The sequence below is a fragment of the Corvus moneduloides genome, chromosome 19 (genome assembly GCF_009650955.1).
Source record: "Corvus moneduloides isolate bCorMon1 chromosome 19, bCorMon1.pri, whole genome shotgun sequence".
In the NCBI taxonomy this organism is placed as follows: Eukaryota; Metazoa; Chordata; class Aves; order Passeriformes; family Corvidae; genus Corvus; species Corvus moneduloides.
This window is the reverse complement of record NC_045494.1, coordinates 2,793,907-2,800,133: the sequence shown is the minus strand read 5'-3', so window position 1 is coordinate 2,800,133 and position 6,227 is coordinate 2,793,907.

The window sequence follows — 6,227 nt, the reverse complement described above, 5'->3', positions numbered from 1 at the left end:
TTGCCCATGAGGGGTGATGCAGTGCCCAGGGCAGCACTGGTGGCGCTTCAGGGGGTTGATCTGTGGTCACAGCATCCTGCTCGGCCATGTCTCCCCAGGGCATGTAGGCTCCAAGGAATGACATCCTCATCCCCCAGAGTTTCAGGTCATGACCTGTTGCAGAACCCTGTAGATCCCAGCTGGCTCCGGGGACCAGAGTGGGGGTGGGGGGGTGCAGAATGTGCTGAAGTGATGGAGAAAATAAAGGCATAAGATCATTCTGGAATTTGTGGAGTCAGGTAAAACTAAGGCCAAGGTGTTGTGACTGAGTGTTGTGTGTGTGTGAGGGCTGAGCAGTGATTTGGGCATCTGCCCATCGTGCCACCAACCTTGGACACCTCAGCTGCGGAGCTCAGGAGCCAGATGGGCACTTTGGGGAGTTGGTAGCTTTATCTTGTGGGGAAATTGTGATGGACAGTGACCAGAGGAAGATCACGTAGCTAGAGTGCTTCCTGACAGTGGAACTGACTCATACCACGGGGTAGGGGGGGAACAGTACCCGACTGGCAGCACTGGAAACCAAGAACTCCGGCAAGATTTTGCCTGGTTCTTCCAGAAAGTGGCAGAGTTTCCTCTGCTGCCCCCAGCTTAGCTGCCAGCACAGCTGGGCAGGAGGAGAGGCTGAGTCCTCACTCACACAGAATCTGATTGTGCCAGGGCTGGGATGACGCATTCCCAGTAATTCTTGCCAGCCAAAAGGCACTGCCCTTTGTGTGAATACCTTCCCGCACACCACAGAGAACACACGCACGGGAGTGTGTGCTCACACATGAATGTGCCCAGAGTGTCACCTGTACATATCCTGAGCAGGCACTCACACCACGCTGTCCGTGAGCCGATCCCACCCAACACCACTGGTATTCTCCCTGTGTGCCCAGGACACAGGAACAGATTGTACAGGCACATTTACACCCCCAGCCATGTGCACATCACACACTTCACATCCACGTTTCCATGTCCCATGGGGAGCACCCATGTTCCCCATACGTGTGCAGCTGTTTCTCAGGGCAGTGCCTTCTCCACCACGGTGTTTGTGACTGCTCTCAATTTAGGATCTATGTTCTCACACTTGAGGGGAGCAGGCTGGCTCTGAGCTCAGAGCAGAGCTTTTTCCATGAACAGCAATGCCCTGAAGGCACAGACTGCTTTCCCAATTGCTTTGCAGCCCTTGTGGAAGTGTTTTATCTTTAGCTCTGCTCTTTCATAGCATCCAGACAAGCCAGGGCTTTGGCAGGCCTTTCCCCTGTGTCTGCTCAGTCATTCCCATGTGGAATTCCCCTGTAAGTCACGGCAGCTGCTGGATCAGACACTCTGCTCCATGCAGATGATGAGCAACCGCTGTCATTCCACACTGGTATCAAAGTTATCCTGCCTCATGCTTCAAGGTATCAGCTGAAGGAGAGTTCCTCATGTTTGCAGTGTCTCATAACTCAGGGGCTGAGGTGCTATTTGGTTCTGCCAAACCAAGCTCAGATGCTGGTGCCCCTCTGAAATGCCACGGGTGACAAACTCCAGTAGCACGTATGGTCCTGGAGGCAAAAGGCAGCAGAAGGGGAGTTCAGAGTGGACTCAGGAAGGAAGAGAAAGGACAGCAAAGGCATGCAGGCATTTTGATGATGCTAGTGAACAAAAGTGCTTCTTTTGTTCTCTCTGAGAGAGACAGATACTGGCAGGAGTACATGCAAGGAACTCTTTGGGTCATAATATCAGAGTAAGGAGCACATGAAAAGATGTGGCTCATTTTCTTGGTTTGATAGGTAAAACAGGAAAACTTGTTATAATCTACAACGGTTCCTCTGAATCATTTGCAGTTTAAAACAAAACAACTTGGTTTGTTACACAAGTGGTGCTGGAAGGACTCAGAAATACTCCAGGTGTGGTGCTAAGTAAAGGATCAACTACCAACAACCGCCCATGCCCCACAAACTTAAAGGAATAAAAATGGTCATTTCATCCCAAAATACTGGCTTTAACAGTTCCACTGAGGAATACTGGTGTCTTATTCATGAGAAACATTTGAAATCTGGGTCTTTAAGTGAGTTCAAAAATAAAATGGTCTTGCAGGAGATCCAGGAGAAATAACTCTGAGGAGCTCACACTGAGGTGTGAACTCTTCAGCCTCGCTAACCTCCAAAGATTCCATTCCATTTAAATCCTTCCGATCCCCCAAACACCCCCTCACAGGCCAGGTGTGGGGTTCTTCCTATTTCTAGTCTTCTCTGGCAAGCTATGATGAAGCTTATGGATATTCCTCTATTACAAAGCTACTTCGTGTAACTTCTACAGAAGATGTCCAAGGTAAATTCAGGTTTGTTAACATCTGTGAGTGACCCACAGCACCAAACACACGGTCAGAGATGAGCTTTCACCTGTGCCCAGGTGAACCACCCCAGCAGTTAATGCTCTTGGGCAGATCTGCCACGTGAAACATGAGGCATTTAAATCAGATTATAGAGGCTTGTCTAGGGCAGACACTCCTGGGCCTCTAATCACGAAACCCATACTTGTGGAAAGCAAAGAATTCTCCAGTCCTTGACACAGCCTGGCTGGTTTTTGTGTGAATTTGTTGGTCAAGAAAGCAAGGGACTTGAACAGAAGGAAGAGTGGTGGAGACCACCGGCAGCAGCTGTGCAGGCTCCCTCTGGATTTCTGACTCCCCAAGTTCATCCTGGCCTTTCTGCCCCCCAGATAATGCAGAAAGACATTCTCTGGGGAGTCCCCTTTACCTCCTGCTTTGTACAGTAAATGCAGTGGCATTTATGTAGCTGCAAGTTTCCATGGGTATTCATACCCCACGCAGTGGGTAAATGATGCTATAGTGGAAATACACTTGTGGTCATCATAGCACAGGACAATAGTGCGTGTCCATGGGCTCTCCAGAGCCCACAGATCCCTCCCAGCCTCTCACACTGAGTGTATCCAGGCCGGGGAAAGGTCTGCTGAAAGCTGGTTTTGCCCCTCGGGTCTCTTCGTGAAGCTCCACAAGCTGTGATCTTTTCAACAGACCCACCCCGATTCTTTAGTTTTTCTTGTGGAAAGCACTGCCAAGGGAATCCCCCCCTTTTTTTAAAAAGTCACATTTCCTACGTGGTTGCCCCTTCTTCACACATCAGAAGTTGAATCATCCAACACAAAAGGCATGTGGTGAGTAAGCCACCTTTCTATGTAAAGAAGCTGGGGACGGCCCTGAGGGGAAGGAAGGGGTAACGTAAGTGAAGCAAGTGGCAAGTGGAGGCTCGGTTTCAGCACGCAGTTCCTTCCAGGAAGATTTCAAAGCAGTTTACCAAAAAAAAAAAAAAAAAAAAAAAAAAAAATTGTGCAAACTGTGGCATAGAGAGGGTGTGACTTAAGCTCAGGTCTGCCAGCAAGGCAATGGTTAAAGGAATATCTCCAGAGTCCATTGTCCTGCCTGGTGGGGCACAAGCACTCAAAATGAGAAGCTTCCTTAGCAGCTTCCTGGGAAGAGCTGTGAGCGCAAACGGGCAGCATTTGTTTCCTGTCATTCCTGGGCTTTCCAGGAAAGCTAAGGAAAGAAGTGGCAAAGAGGAAGGAAAAAAGCCAAGCAGAGAAGGACCTTATGCACCCTGCCTTAGAGATGAAGCCTGGGAGGATGCAGCTGGCTTCACACCTGACCTGGATGATGCTGAGCCCTCTCCAGGGAACATCGTCATCCAAGGCAGGAATAGCCCCTGCCACTGTGCAGCGCACTGAGAGCCATGCTCCTGTGCCAGCAGATAGGGAATGGAGTACCCAGGAGTTTCGGAGAGCTCCCTACGTGAAGGGAAGAGGGATGGGGAGGTCAAGGACACCCCAACACTTAACTGACTCAATTGTAGAAACTCAGGAGTCCTCTGCAGCTGGGGAGGTGAGATGAGAGTTGAGTCAAATATCTTAAAACTTAGTTTTAAAACTTAAATCAGAGCTCAGGAATGACTGGCTTCCACATCTGTACCAAGACCACCAGGATGTGCTCCGTGGATCACTGTATTAATTTTATACCACATCCTGTCCTCCTATGAGAAACGCTTTTTTTTTTTCTTTGGTAAGGCCCTGTGAAATAATTCCCATGGAGTTTATCTCCATGTGGGACCATCCTCTAAGGTGTGAACACTGATACTCACTGCAGATTTTGAAGGTCCTTCCACTTGGGGCCAAGTGACATTTCCTTATTCTAAACTCACCTCGCAGTTTCCTCACTTATTTCTTCCTTTTTCTAAGTTATGATTAATGTTGGAAAAAAAGCAGAAAAACATTGAGAGGAAAACTCAGCAGATATCAAAGGCCAAGAGATGTAAGGAGAGACAAATGTGTGATGCAGTCTTTGCACTACAGTGGTGTAACCGATTATAGTTAAATGTATTAAACAAATGACAAAAAGAACAGCTGTGCTTAGGGCTGGGTTGAATGAAGTGTGGGATTTTCAGTCCTTGGGATTTTCAGTCCTTGAGATTTTCAGTCCTTGCAGGTCCCTCAGCCTATGAGTTCTACTCCTCACATGGAGGATTGCCATTGAAAATAATGTCTTTGCTCCTTTTAACTCAGTATCAGATAAAGATTCCCACTCTCTTTTGCTCACTATACAGCCCTGTGAGAGGCCAGACCTGGGGTGTTTGCCCTGCAGTACCGGGAAGCTCTTCTCAGCCAGGCAGAGAGGAAGGACGTGCCAATTTTTCAAAGTGTTTTAACAAAATGACTCTTTCTGCACCGAGAACAAAACCTGCTTAGCTGGCAAGCGCCATCCTGCCCCCCTGACCGAGGGCTGACCTCCCTGGGCCGCTCGCCTGGCAGCTTCCCTGCAGCCATGGGGGCGGCTGAGCCTGAGGCTCGTTTCCACAGAATCCCAGAATTGGAAGGGACCTCTGGAGATTATCCAGTCCAACCCCCCCGCCAAGGCAGGGTCATCCAGAGCAGGTGACACAGGAACATGTCCAGGTGGGTTTGGGGTGTCTCCACAGAGGGAGGCTCCATAATCTCCCTGGGCAGCTGCTCCAGGGCTCTGCCACCCTCCATGGAAAGAAGTTCTTCCTCAGGTTGAAGTGGAGCTTCCCGTGTTTCAGTTTATGGCCATTGCTCCTCATTCTGTCACTGGGTACCACTGAAAAGGATCCGGCATCATCCTCTTGGCACCTGCCTTGGAGATATTTATATGCATTAATGAGATCGCCTCTCAGTCTTCTCTAAACAGGCCCATGAGAAGCCAGCAACGGGGACTGGGAAAGGGACAGGGATGAGCATGAGGCAGGGACAGGAGTGGCTGTGTCAATTCCTGTGTCCAATGCTGGGCCCCTCAGTTCAGGAAGAACATTAAAGGGCTGGAGCATGTCTGGAGAAGGGAATGGAGCTGGGAAGGGACTGGAGAACCATGAGTAGCTGAGGGAATTCTGGGGGCTCAGCCTGGAGAAAAGGAGGCTCAGGGGGGACCTTCTCACTCTATAATCCCTGACAGGAGGGTGCGGCCAGGTGGGGGTCAGGCTTTGCTCCTAGGAAACAAGGGACAAGACAAGAGGGAACAGCCTCAAGCTGCTCCAGGGGAGGTTGAGGTTGGATCATTTTTTTAATAGAATGGGTAATTAGACATTGGAATGGACTGCCCAGGGAGGTGCTTAAGGAAAGACTGGATGTGGCAACTGGTGCCATGGTCCAGTTGACAAGGAGGTGATCAGTCACAGGTTGGACTGGATGACCTCAGAGGTCTTTTCCAACCTAACTGATTCCATGTTTCTGTGATTTAGTCTCTTCTGCCATGCCTACAGTGAGAGGACTGGTGGACATGGCCTCAAGCTGAGACACGGGAGATTCAGATTCGAGATCAGGAAAAAAAAATCACTGTTAGGGTGGTCTGGCATTGGAAGAGGCTGCCCAGGAAGGTGGTGGAGTCACCATCCCTGAAGGTGTTCGAGAAACGGTGCTGGGTGATGTGGTTTTGTGGTTTCAGGGTTACAGTGGCAGTGCTGGGTGGATGGTTGGACTTGATCTCAAATCTCCTCCAAACCTTAATGACTCCATGAAATCATTCTCCACCTTAACTTTATTTTCCATTACAATGCACGTTAAAATTATGATCATGTGCATCTACAAACCTTTAACTCCATTACACAGCAGCACCCTGTGCCTGAATACTCTTTCACTGTGTTTCCTCGTGAGCAGCCTGGCACCTGCCAGGAGGTACAGCCTGGATCTCCTCCAGG